At 39.1% G+C, this 14,264-nt stretch overlaps 1 pseudogene; it reads right to left on the bottom strand.

The window, feature by feature from the left end:
* Positions 1 to 11,111: 11,111 nt before the first annotated feature.
* Positions 11,112 to 12,410, bottom strand: LOC103346489 (cadherin-4 pseudogene; annotated as a pseudogene).
* Positions 12,411 to 14,264: the final 1,854 nt, after the last annotated feature.

Genomic DNA, 14,264 nt, shown 5'->3' with positions numbered 1-14,264 from the left:
TAGAGAGTACCCGAAACTGGCCAGGAGAAACAAACATAAACCAGACTCAGAAACAATGGGAGGGGAAAACAATGAATGTTGAGGCATACAATGTTTTCTTAAGCACATGGGTACACAAGGAAGACCTCATGTCTGCCCACTCTAACACCCCTATTAACCTACCAGTCAAATGGGTGATGTTTTGATAAGGGAAATGAATTGAGCAAAGTATTCTCCCTTCCATAAACTCACAGCCCAATGCCACTGTCAATCCATGATGACCAGGCAAACTTCAAGTGTATTGCAACTTCTGTACTTGACTTATGGGTAGTAGACAATTTGCTAATTTTCTCCTACTGAGTTGCCTGCTGAATATGTCACGGGGAAGCCTAGTCCTGGGTAAGAATTGCCATCACATGTCTTGCCATAAAGTGATGTGAGATATGCACTTCAGACTCTGACACATTCTTTTTTATTTTATTTTTTGTTTATTTATTTATTTGACAGGTAGAGTTATAGACAGTGAGAGAGAGAGAGAGAGAGACAGAAAGGTCTTCCTTCCATTGGTTCACTCCCCAAATGGCAGCCAGGGCTCATGCTGCGCCAGTCTAAAGCCAGGAGCCAAGTGCTTCCTCCTGGTCTCCCATGTGGGTTCAGGGGCCCAAGCACATGGGCCATCCTCCACTGCCTTCCCAGGCCACAGCAGAGAGCTGGACTGGAAGAGGAGCAACTGGGACAAGAACGGGCACCCATATGAGATGCCAGTGCCACAGGTGGAAGATTAACCGAGTGAGCCACGGTGCCGGTCCCTCTGATACTTTCAGTGCCTGAGCCAGCCACCATCAGTGGTAGGGGGTAAAAACAGAATAGGTGAGGGCATTGATGGAGAGGTTGGGCAGAATGGGTACCAGGAAGCAAGGGAGTGAGGAGGCAATTAATACTTCACCAGGATGTTGGGATATGGTGGGATGTAGATCAGGTATGGGTTGAGGCTCTAGGTTCCCAGGACTTGTCTCGTTGTCCAGCTGGACTTCACATATGCAAGACTTATAAACTTCAAGTGTGCATTGTTATGAATTGCTAGGTAATGAATTCAGAGCATTTAACTCCAAGTATAAGACCTTCTGAAAGAGGAGCCCTGTGTTGCCTTGCCCTGAGGTCTGTAAATCCGACCCTGAAAATAAAGCCTTACTGGTTTTAGAATATGTATTACCTCTGTTTCCATGATTCTGTTAAAATAATAGTGGTGAAATAAATAAAAATGAAATAACAGTAACAAAAATAACAGAAAGGGAGTCCATAGTAGATTACAAATGGTGCATTTGATCATAACTCACATTATTTAGTGCTTTCTATGGGCCAGGTGTTTTATATTTGAAATTTCATGCCTCAAAAACCACTCAATGAGATATTTAGAGTAATAAACACACTGAATGAATGAGAAATGGGTATAGAGAAGTTGTTTAATTCTCGCAAAGACATACAAGTTTTAAGTTGAATCTGATCAATCTAACACACAGCTGCACTCTTAATCACGAATAATAATGGCTCTCAAGAAGAAATAAAGTAGATAACAGAGTAACAAAATTAGCATATTTTTCCACAATTAGAAAGAAGGTAAATTGTCACAGAATTCTTAATGGACAATTCGGATTAACTAATTAAGAATAACCTGAACATTCACACACATCTTCACTTTTTAAAATACTTTTAGGAACTGATCATTAAAAAAATACCAGGATGTCACTCCAGTTTTGCATTGCTGAAAACTGAGCCATCCTCCAATTTATTGGCTATATACAAGTGTTTGTTTGGTGTAGCCTTGCACAGTATTCTTCATGTTTTCAGTGTTAGTGGTTTGCTCAGTTTAGGCTTTGTGGATTTATAGTTTTCATTAAATTTGCAAAATTTGACCATTAGTTATTTTTCCCCTAGGATTTATTTATTTTGAAGGTAGAGTGGCAGAGAGGAAGTGATGGAAGGAGAGGGAGAAGGAGAGGGAGATCTTTCATCTGCAGGTTCACTCTGCAAATGCCTACAATAGCCGCTGCTAGACCAGACTGAACTCAGAAGCCAGAAACTCCATCTGGGCTTCCCACATGGTAGGCAGAAATCTAGCACATGGACTATTATGTGCATCTTCCCAGATTCAGGAGCAGAAAGAGGGATGGAAAGTGTGGAGTAACCAAGACTTAAATCAAGCACTCTAATGTCAGATGTAGGCTTCCTACTTGATGGCTTAGGCTACTGTTCTACAAAATCCAACCCACATTTTAATCCTTCCAATTTTGCAAAATCTTCCTCCATCTACCATTTGGAGAATCCAATTACATTTGCATTAACTTTCTGGAATTTATCCCACAACATGACTTGCTGTGCGATGCTGTGTGAATGTATTCTACTTTCTCTTTGCATTGTATTTGGAGTAGTATCTTTTAAAAGAAATAATATATATATATATATATATATATATATATATATGCAAAAGATCAGTGAAATGAAGAAATGAAGAGCTAGTTTTCTGAAAAAAATAAGTAAAATTGAGAATTCATAGTTCAAACTAATCAGAGAGAGAGAGAGAGAGAGAGAGACCCAAATTAACAAAATCACAGAGGAAAAAGAAGATGCTACAACTGATATCACAGAAATACAAAGAATAATAATGAATTATTGCAAACAGCTATATGCCAACAAATTGGACAATATAGATTTCTGGACATGTATAATTTACCAATTGAGGTACAAAAACAGAAAACCTGAATAGACCAATAACCAAAACTGAAACTGCACTCATAGAGAGCCTTCAAACAAAAGGAAAAGCTCAGGGCTGGAGAGCTTCACTACTGAATTCTAACAAACTGTTAAGGAAAAACTAACCCAAATTCTTCTTTAATTATTCAAAACAATTGAAATCAATTTCAAACTCATTCTATGAGAACAAAATTACCTTATTCTATAAAACAGAGAAAAATGCAACAAGAAAAAGAGAACCGTAAATCAAATCCTAAATCAACATAGATGCAAATATCCTCAAAAAACTGGCAAATTGAATGCAACAACAGATTAAAATGATCATCCACATGATCAAGTGGGATTTATCTGAGGGATGATTCAATATATATTAATTAAAAATCTTGATACATTACAGCAACAAAATGAAGGATACAAACAATATGATTACCTTAGTAGATATTGAGAAAGATTTTGATAGTATGCAACGTATTTTTATAATGAAAATTTTTAAAAATTGGGTAGAGAAGAAACATACCTCAACATAATCAATGCAATATATGGCAAACCCACAGGCAGCATCATATTGGATTGGGAAAAGCTGGAAGCACTCCCACTAAGATTTGGAACCAGAAAAGGATGATCAGTCTCACTAATCCTATTCACTATAGTTCTGTAAGTTGTAGTCAGATCCATTAGGCAAGAAAAAGATATCAAAAAAATATGAGTTGGAAAGAAGGAAGTCAAGTTATCCCTGTGTGCACATGACATGATCATTTATATAGGGGAACCAAAAGATGCCATAAAGAGTCTATTGGAACGCATAGGAGAATTCACCAATATTACAGGATATAAAATCAGTGCACAGAAATCAATCACTCATATGCAATCAATGTTGTGGATGAGAAAGAACTTTAAGCTTGGTCCCATGAACAAACATTATGACAAATCTTAGGTAACTTTGGTATACAATGTTTAACTGAGGATATGAATGATTTCTGCAAAGCAAATTACAAAGCATTAATGAAAGAAATAGAAGAACACACCGAGACACCAAGAAAAAAATCCTCCATATTCATGGATTGGAAGGATTAATATCATCAAAATTCATACTACCCAAACCAATTTACAGTTTAAATGTGATCCAAATAAAAAAACTAAAGAGATTCTTCTCAGATCTAGAAAAAGCGACACTAAAATTCATATGGAAACACAAAAGACCTTGAATATACAAAGCAATCTTAAAAATAAACACAAAGCCAGAGGCATAAGAATATCAACCTTCAAGATATACTACAGGGTTTTTATAATAAAATACCCTGATCCTGGCACAAAAATAGACATCAGGCCAGTGGAACCCCAGGGATTAATCCATGCATCTATCACCAACTAATTTTTGACAGACAAGCTAAAATCACACCCTGGAGAAAGGCAAAGTTGGATTTGCACAAGTGTAAGTTTGGAGTAGTTTTAATTCCAGTGCCTTAAATCTCATCCTTTTTTTCTACATTTGTCTAATATGCTCTTATTCCCAAGTTACGTTATCAACACAAATATTGTTATTTTCTTTACAATTTCAGTTTGAGTTTTTTAAAATATCATCTATGCCTCTACTTACTGTATTTAACTTTCCTCTATTTTTTGAACACATAGAATACATTTATAGTAATTGTTTTAATACCCTTTTCTACAAATTTTATCACCTTTGTCATTTTGGGAATTCAATTGACTTATTCCCTTTTCCATTATGGGTCATATTTTCCTGCTTTGTTGTTTTTTTATTAGTTGCCACATTGTATATCCTACCTCATTGGGTGCTAGATTGTCTTCATAATTCTTTAATATCCTTCAGGTATTTTCTAGGACATAGTCTAATTATAGGGGAATGTTTTGATACTTTTAAAACTTTCCTATTAAGAAAAATTAAGATATCAGAATAGCTGTATTAAACACCTCATTTTTCTTCAACTTTGAGACAAAAACTTCTCTGAGTACTCTGCCCAATACTTCATGAATTATGGGATTTTTCCATTCAGATATGTGGGGCCTGGAAAAACATGAAGTACTATGTGAACTCTAGATATTATTCCTTCTAATCCTTCAGGTGGTCCTCTCTCTCACCGCAGGTGTTTTCTTGCACGTAGATGTTAATTTTCACTTAGTGGGTTACTCAGAGTAATCTACAGATTCCTTGTTCCTTGAGTATTCTCTTTGTGTAGCTATTTACTGTCTGCATTTTCCCAGCAAACCACAGCTCCTTGTGCCTCCTTGGATGCTCAGTCTTCAGCTCATCAATGCAAGCAGACTCACTCTACATTAATTCTTTCTATGACATATCCTAAAAACTGTTTCAAGGTTCTAAGTTGAGGCAATTGATGACTCTCGTTTTTGGTGTTCCTTCTCCTAACCATAATTTTCTGATGTATAATGTCTTCATAATGCTTAGTTCTTTTTTTCCACAAACATGGTTGATCTTGGCCAAAATTATTTCATAGCTTTGTGTATTGGAAATTCTAAAAATGTTTACTGAATGGCAAAATGACAGAAAGAGCGAGAGCAAGAGAGAGAGGGAGAGATCTTGTATCCACTGGTTCACTCATTTTTAATTTTTTTAACTTTTATTTAATAAATATAAATTTCCAAAGTACAACTTTTGGATTATAATGGCTTTTCCCCCCATAACCTCCCTCCCACCCACAACATACCCTAGCATGTTTCTAACTCTACACTTAGGGGTAAGTCCGAGTGAGTAGGTGCCAAAATACATCTCCTCCCTCTGTTATTCCCACTCTTTTATATTAAACAGGGATAAATTTTCAGTTAAATTTAAACGCCTAAGAATAATTTTATGTTAATTAAAGAGTTAAACCAATGGTATTAAATAGAACAAAAAATACTAAAAGGAATAAAATAATAAGTTGTTCCTCGACAGTCAGGACATGGGCTGATCAAGTCACATTGTCAGTGTGTCCATTTCACTTCAACAGTTTTCCTTTTAGGTGTTCAGTTAGTTGTCACCAATCAGGGAGAATATATGTTATTTGCCCCTTTGGGACTGGCTTATTTCACTCAGCATGTTTTCCAGATTCCTCCATTTTGTTGCAAATGACCAGATTTCATTGTTTTTGACTGCTGTATAGTATTTTATAGAGTACATATCCCATAATTTCTTCATCCACTCTTCTGTTTATGGGCATTTAGGTTGATTCCAGTTCTTAGCTATTGTGAATTGAGCTGCAATAAACATTGAGGTGCAGACAGCTCTTTTATTTGCCAATTTAATTTCCTTTGGGTAAATTCCAAGGAGTGGGATGGCTGGGTTGTATGGTAGGGTTATATTCAGGATTCTGAGGAATCTCCAAACTGACTTCCATAGTGGCTTTTCCAGTTTGCATTCCCACCATCAGTGGATTAGTGTCTCTTATTCCCCACATCCTCACCAGCATCTGTTGTTACCTGATTTCTGTATGTAAGCCATTCTAACTGTGGTGAGGTAAACCTCATTGTGGTTTTGATTTGCATTTCCCTGATGACTAGTGATCCTGAACATATTTTCATGTGTCTGTTGGCCATTTGGATTTCCTCTTTTGAAAAATGTCTATTTAGGTCCTTGGCCCATTTCTTAAGTGGGTTGTTTGCTTTGTTGTTGTGAAGTTTCTTGATTTCTTTGTAGATTCTGCTTATTAAAGCTTTATTGGTTGCATAATTTGCAAATATTTTTCCCATTCTGTTGGTTGCCTCTTCACTTTCCTAACTGTTTCTTTTGCATACGGAAACTCTCAATTTGATGTAATCCCAATTGTTAATTTTGGCTTTGACTGCCTGTGCCTCTGGAATCTTTTTCAGGAAGTCTTTTCCTGTGCCTATATTTTGCAGGGTTTCTCCAATGTTCTCTAAAATTTGATGCGGTCAGGTCATAGATTTAGCTCTTTAATCCGTGTTGAGTGATTTTTGTGTAAGGTGTAAGGTAGGGATCTTACTTTATGCTTCTGCATGTGGAAATCCATTTTTCCCAGCACTATTTGTTGAATAGACTGTCCTTTCTCCAGGAATTGGTTTTAGATCCTTGATCAGATATAATATAGATATAGATAGATATAATATAGATATTGATATAATACAGATGTTTGTATTGATTTCTAGTGTTTATATACTGTTCCATTGGTCTATCCTTCTGTTTCTGTACCAGTACCACACAGTTTTGATTATAACTTCCCTGTATTATGTCCTGAAATCTGGTGTTGTGTTGCCTCCGGCTTTGTTTTTGTTGTACAAGATTGCTATAGCTATTCAAGGTCTCCTGTGTCCCCATAGGAATTTCAGCATAATTTTTCCAGATCTGAGAAGAATATCTTTGGTGTTTTGATTGTCATCACATTGAATCTATAAATTGCTTTTGGGAGAATAGACATTTTGATGATATTGATTCTTCCAATCCATGAGCATGGAAGATTTTTCCATTTTTTGGTATCCTCTTCTAATTCTTTCTCTAAGATTTTGTAATTCTCATTCTAGAGTTCTTTGACATCATTAGTTAAGTTTATTCCAAGATATTTGATTGTTTTGTTGCTATTGTGAATGGTATTGAGTTTAGAAGTTCTTTCTCAGCTGTGGCATTGCCTGTGTATACAAATGCTGTTCATTTTTGTGCGATGATTTTATATACTGCTATTTTGCCAAACTCTTCTATGAGTTCCAGTAGTCTCTTAGTAGAGTTCTTTGGATCCCCTAAATAATCATATGATCTGCAGAGAGGGATAGTTTTGAATTCTTTGTTCCCAATTTTTATCCCTTCAATTTCTTTTTCTTGCCTAATGGCTCTGGCTAAAACTTTCAGTAATATATTGCATAGCAGTGGTGAGAATGGGCATCCCTGTCTGGTACCAGATCTCAGTGAAAATGCTTCCAACTTTCCCCCATTCAATAGAAAGCTGGCCATGGGTTTTTCATAAATTGCTTTGATTGTATTGAGGAATGTTCCTCCTATACCCAATTTGCTTAGAGTTTTCATTATGAGAGGGTGTTACATTTAGTCAAGCACCGTGGCTCAATAGGCTAATCCTCTGCCTGAGGTGCCAGCACCCCGGTTTCTAGTCCTTGTCGGGGTGCCGGATTCTGTCCCGGTTGCTCCCCTTCCAGGCCAGCTCTCTGCTGTAGCCCGGGAGTGCAGTGGAGGATGGCCCAGCTCCTTGGGCCCTGCACCTGCATGGGAGACCAGGAGAAGTACCTGGCTCCTGGCTTTGGATCAGTGTGGTGCGCCGGCTGCAGTGGCCATTGGAGGGTGAACCAACAGAAGAAAGACCTTTCTCTCTGTCCTCTCACTGTACACTCTGCCTGTCAAAAAAAAAAGAAGAAGAAGGAAGGGTGTTGTGTTTTATCAAATGCTTTCTCTGCATCTATTGAGATAATCATATGGTTTTTCTTCTGCACTCTGTTAATGTGGTGTATCACATTGATTGTTTTGTGAACACTGAACCATCCCTGCATACCAGTGATAAATCCCACTTGGTCTGGGTGGATGATCTTTCTGATGTGTTGTTGCATTCTATTGGCTAAAATTTTATTGAGGAATTTTGCGTCTATGTTCATCAGGGAAATTGGTCTGTAATTCTCTTTCAATGCTGCATCTTTTTCCAGGTTTAGGAATTAAGGTGATTCTGGCTTCATAGAAACAATTTGGGAGGATTCCCTCTTTTTCTATTGTTCTGAATAGTTTGATAAGACTTGGAGTTAATTCTTCTTTAAATGTCTGGTAGAATTCAGCAGTAATCCATCCAGTCCTGGGCTTTTATTTGTTGGGAAGGCCTTTATTACTGATTCAATTTCTGACTGTTATGGGTCTGTTTAGGTTTTCCATATCTTCATGGTTCAATTTAGGTAGGATATATGTGTCCAGGAATTTATCCACTTCTGATAGATTTCCCTGTTTGCTGACATACAACTCTTTGTATTAATTTCTGAAGACTCTCTTTATTTCTGTGGTGTCTGTTGTTACATTCCCTTTTGCATCTCTGATTTTATTGATTTTGTTCTTATCTCTTCTTTTTTTAGTTAGTTGGGCCAACAGTGTGTCAATTTTGTTTATTTTTTCAAAAACACAGCTCGTCGTTTTGCTGATTTTGTAATGTTGTTTTTGGATTCAATTCTGTTGATTTCTTCTCTAATTTTAATTATTTCTCTTCTCCTACTAGTTTTTGGTCTGATTTGCTGCAGTTTTTCTAGAACCCTGAGATGCATTGATAGCTACTTTGTTTGGTGCCTTTGCAATTTCTTGATGTAGGCACATATTGCTATAAACTTTCCTCTCAACACTGCTTTTTCTGTATCTCATAAATTTTGATATGTTGTGGGTGGGAGGGAAGTTATGGGGGAGGGGAATCTACTGTAATCCAAAATCTGTACTTTGGAAATTTACATTTATTAAATATATATGAAAATAATAAAATAAATCTGCTGTTTCCAGCACTCCTCAGATATGAGATGCCTGTACTGCAGGTGGCAGCTTAACCCATTGAGCCACTCCTGCCTCTATATCAGGCACTTTGGAACAGCTCAGCTAGGCAGTTAGTGTGATTGATATGATGTCAATGGACACTGCGGACCAGTAGAATCCAGTTTCAATGGGGTGTCTCAATATCTCTAAAGTCTCAGTGATTTTTCTTGATCTCTTTCTTTCTTGTTCTTCCTCTCTGCTTCTTTCCCTATCTTGCTGACTTTTCCTTCATGTGGCATCTCATCTTTAATGTGTCTTTGTATGGCTTTTTTTTTTTTTGTCAGTGTTCTGAGAGTTGTTAAACTGCTAGCAAAGCTGCCCAAGTCTTAAGAGTGAATGTTTCAGGAAATCAAAATGGAATCCAAAAATATCTTCAGACCAGATCTTGGAACTTACATCATAGAACAATTAATTTCTGCCAGATTTTGTTTGTTCCAAGTCACAGAACCTACCAAAATTCAAGTGGATGGACTGTCACAAGGACACAAATACTGGCAGATACGGCTCATTGATCTGTGGGAAGTCAGTGTTAGAGATTAGTCATCAGAGAAGCAATAAGGGATATGTTTCCAAAGGTGTTTACTATGCTGTTGTTTATATTAGAAACAAACAGCAAGGAAAAATGTCTACCAAGAGGAAACTGAGTGTCTGAATTTTGAATTATATGCAAAGTATATTTGATTTTGCATGTGTATGTATATAAATATGGTACTTAAATGTGTGGAGGAATGTTAGTATATTTGTCTCCACATCAGTGCTGGTGGAAATACCGAGAACATTTTGATTTTCTTCACATTTTTGTTTTTTCATTTTGAAAATTTTCTGTGATGAGTATGTGGGAAAATAAAAAGGTGTATTATACATAAGGTCCTTTATTCTTATGTTTATTGTTCAAACAGTACTGTTTAGAAAGCCTGTAATTTGCTTTTTTGTAACTTCTGTAGAAATATACTGAGGATAGAATGTTTTCTTATCAACGCTGCCTAATGCATTGTCCAGAACATCAATTGGTATTTGATAAAGAAATGAATAGTGAAGCAATAGCATTCATGGTTTACTTTCTACTTGCTTTCCTGGATATTCAGAAATAAATTTTTCATTGGTTACCTTAGAATTGCTTTTGGTAGTAGGGATATTTCCTCCCATAGGTCTAAGTTTATTTTTAAAATTTTGCTTAATTATCTAGTTCTATATTAAAGTGAATTTAAATGCCTCAATTATTCATGTTGTTTTGGAAGGGGAGAAAGTAGACTTTCAGTTCGTTTTTAAAAATCAAGAAAAATTTATCCTTAAGTAAGACATTCCATTTCATTGTGAAGATGATTAATTACCTAGAGAATCGAGGCAATACATAAAATAATTTAGATAATTCAAAACTAAATAACCACCTCTTATAAAATGCTACAGATTTCCTGACGCATGCTCCCCAGGCAAATTGTTCACTTGCCCTTGAATTCAGATTCATGCTGCTAAAATTGTTTCACTTCAGGTTTAGATCAGGTATACAAAAAGTGCTCAAATTTGTAGACAGCCATTCATTATGTCATTCACTCTGTTTTGTGAAATACAAGCTTTCAGGATCCTTTTAGAACAAGTGCATTGATAATACTTGCACACTCAGTATGACTTGTAGGGGTTGAATATCATAAAATATTCAGTATGTCCCATGACCCCACAGCTCCACCAGAACCCCAGTATACACTGAATTGCTCCCCAGGCCCTGGTTTTTTGGTTTTTCTTTTGTTTGTTTGTTTGTTTGTTTTGTACCAAAAGGCACTCCCCCCACCTTTTTTTTAAAGAGTGCTTCTGCTCTAAGAAATTCAAGTTAAGACAGTGCCTCTGGCTCACTCTGGGGCCTGGGGGGGCGGGGCGGGGCATCTACCTGCTGCCATCCGCAGAGCCAGGTCTGCTAGTCCTGGTCGCCACCGCCCTACAGGCCGGCCAGCCTCTTGAACCTGGGCCTCCAGTCGTTGAGGTAATCGTAGTCCTGGTCCTCAGAGCTGGACGAGTTGAGGGAGCTGAGGGAGCCTGCGTGGAGCCACGGCCCTCATAGTGGAAGATCAGCAGGGAGTCCTATGGAGGCACAGTGGGGTCGTTGTCCGCTGCCAGCAGGGAGTCGTATAGGGGTGCAGTGGGGTCCTTGTCCACTGTCCGGAGCCCCTCACTGATGAAGTGTCCGATGTCCCCTGGGTGGGGCACAACGGGCCTGGCCGGGTACTGGGGCTTGGCGCCCACGGGCCGCTCGTCCACCCGCCGCACGCGGGGTCCTTGCTCAGGGAGTGCTCCGTGACCTCGGGCTACTGCAGCTGGCTGAGATCATAGTCCTGGTCCTCTTCACCACCGCCCTCCTCATCCTACTCCAGGATGTTGTCGCACGTCGTCCTCGGGTTCTATGCACAGCTGCTTCGCGTGGCGCTCCTTCTCCCACCGCTTCATCCACAAACAGCAGGACCATGGTCAGCAGGATGACGGTGCAGAGGAGGGTGGCCGCAATGGCGCCTGTGCCCAGACCAGCTGCTGCCTCCGCACCAGTGGCGGTGCAGTCTCCGTTCTCGTCACACGGGCACACCTGGACCTTGATGATGGACATGTTGGACATCGGGGGTTCCCGGAGTCTGTGACGATGATGCGGACGTCGTACATCCCGGCGTCCAGGTACAGGACGTGCAAGCTGTGCTGAGCGTAGTCACCGTTCAGGCGTGTGATGGTCCAGTTCTTGCACACGGCGGCAGGGACGAAGGGCAGCTCGAAGACTTAGGGTCTGATGGGGTCGGCGTCGGCGGCCGTGATGTTGATGGCGTTCAGGTTGGGCTTCCCGCAGATCTGCGCCTCCTTGGGCAGCAGCTCTGGGGCGTTGTCATTGATGTCAATGAGATAGAACTGCAGGGTCCCGGTGCCGCTGGCTGCGGGGATCCCATTGTCAGCTGCTAGGAAGGCGGCCTTGTAGACGTTGTTGCTGATGTACAGGGACTCGCGGTCCAGCACGGCGGCCGTGCTGATGTGCAGCCAGTTTGCCGGGTCTGACAGCTTGGAGTATCTCACTGCCTGCTGCATGAAGCGGTCGGGGTCCACGGCGGGAAAGGTGGTGAGCACGGTGCTGGGGGCATGCCCTCCTCCAGGCGGATCAGCTGGTGGTTGGAGGGGAATTAGGCGCCTCGTCGATGTCCATGACAGAGATGGTCACCCCCGCCATGGACTGGAAGGACATCCAGGGATCTATATTCAGTAAGTAAAAAGACTCCTATATTTACTCTAATTCAGCATAACTTCTATATAAAGCTGGCTGACGGTGTTATAATATTGCTGAAATTTGGTTAGATATAGAGAATAGAATTTATTGATTTGAAATTATAATTATTGAAAGAAAATATAATTGATGATAAAGGTATAAAAAATTGTCATTGTCATTTGAAATTTGGTTTATGTAGCAACACACACACAGACACACACACACACACTCTCACCTAAATTTCTGAGTATGGCTGAAGACTGTAATGATTTCTGGTCTAAAGGAAATGATATTGTTAGTTATTCCTCCTCTATGGGAAATCATGGGGATGTAGGCAAGTTACAAAAGCCTTTGTCTTGGCTATGATTTCCAAAAAAAAAGAGGGGGTTGGAGGAGATGAACTCTAGACTTCTTTCTGAATCTAAAAATTGTTCATTTTCTAGAACTCATTGTTTCAATCATTCTTGCCATTCTGCATTTTGAATGCAATTCATTTTAATTGAACCCTAAGTAAAAACAATATCAGACAATTTATTTCTCACATCTCTCAAATACATTTTTAATTAGGATTTCTGAAGAATCAATGTAGGGTTTAGGGAATAAAGAAGAAAAAAATAGAAACAGAAATAAATGTTTTTACACTTTTGGTACTGTTTGGTCTTGGGAAAATCCAGTAAATGAGAAACTTGTTCTAACATGCACTTGTATGTGTGTTCTCATATGCATGCCTGTGTGTGTATGAAATATGTGAGAAAAAAAGACTAGTTGGGAGATATGTGAAACAAAATCACAGAGTGCAATCTTTTATTGAGTTCATGAGTGGCTTTTAAAACTCTTTACTTCTAAGGTTTTAAATTGGTTTTAAAAATATTTAAATAACAGTTCACTTGGTTAAAAAAGGGAATAAAATTATATGTATTACATATTACACAACGTTATGCCTCTTTGCTTTTCACAGAGTAAAATAACTTGGAATGATCCTATAAATTTTAATATATACATCTATTTTTTCCTACTGCTACCTTTATTTAATGTTTTCTTTTATTTAGTAACAAATTGCCTATACATGTTGGATAGTATTTGATGATCTGACTTGTGTTCAAGTAACTGTTATATAGCCAGCAGAGCATAATATTATTACAGGTTTTTGTCTCTTAATTGGCCAATGTTGCAACATCTGTCATTTTTGGGGAATCAAATTTTAGTTTCAAAAGCAGTGTGAACAGTCTGGCGCAGTCACATCACTGTGACTTTAGTTTAATCTACTTGCCCTCCTCCCTCTCATCACTCATCAACTTCCCACCCTTAAAGCTCCCTTTCTTCACAAAGTTCCTTTTCACTTTATTGGACTCAGTACCAACTCCTTTCTGGCTATCAATTCTGCAGAATGTGTTGGCTTACTACTGCAAGGTCGTTCATAATTATACATAGAATGTTTATACTTTTGTTGGCATGATTTTTCCTGCCCATAAAAGGAAAATGTTCTTGTCAACGCCATGGCTCAATAGGCTAATCCTCCACCTTGCGGCGCTGGCACACCAGGTTCTAGTCCCGGTCGGGGCATTGGGTTCTGTCCCGGTTGCCCCGCTTCCAGGACAGCTCTCTGCTGTGGCCAGGGAGTGCAGTGGAGGATGGCCCAAGTACTTGGGCCCTGCACCTGCATGGGAGACCAGGAGAAGCACCTGGCTCCTGCCTTCGGATCAGCACAGCGCGCTGGCTGTGGCGGCCATTGGAGGGTGAACCAACGGCAAAAGGAAGACCTTTCTCTCTGTCTCTCTCTCTCACTGTCCACTCTGCCTGTCAAAAAACAAAAAGTAAAATGCTCTTCTCAAG

This window comes from Oryctolagus cuniculus, chromosome 7 (genome assembly GCF_964237555.1).
Source record: "Oryctolagus cuniculus chromosome 7, mOryCun1.1, whole genome shotgun sequence".
Lineage (NCBI taxonomy): Eukaryota > Metazoa > Chordata > Mammalia > Lagomorpha > Leporidae > Oryctolagus > Oryctolagus cuniculus.
Note: the sequence above shows the minus strand (reverse complement) of the source record. Positions and strands in the feature narration are given on the sequence as shown.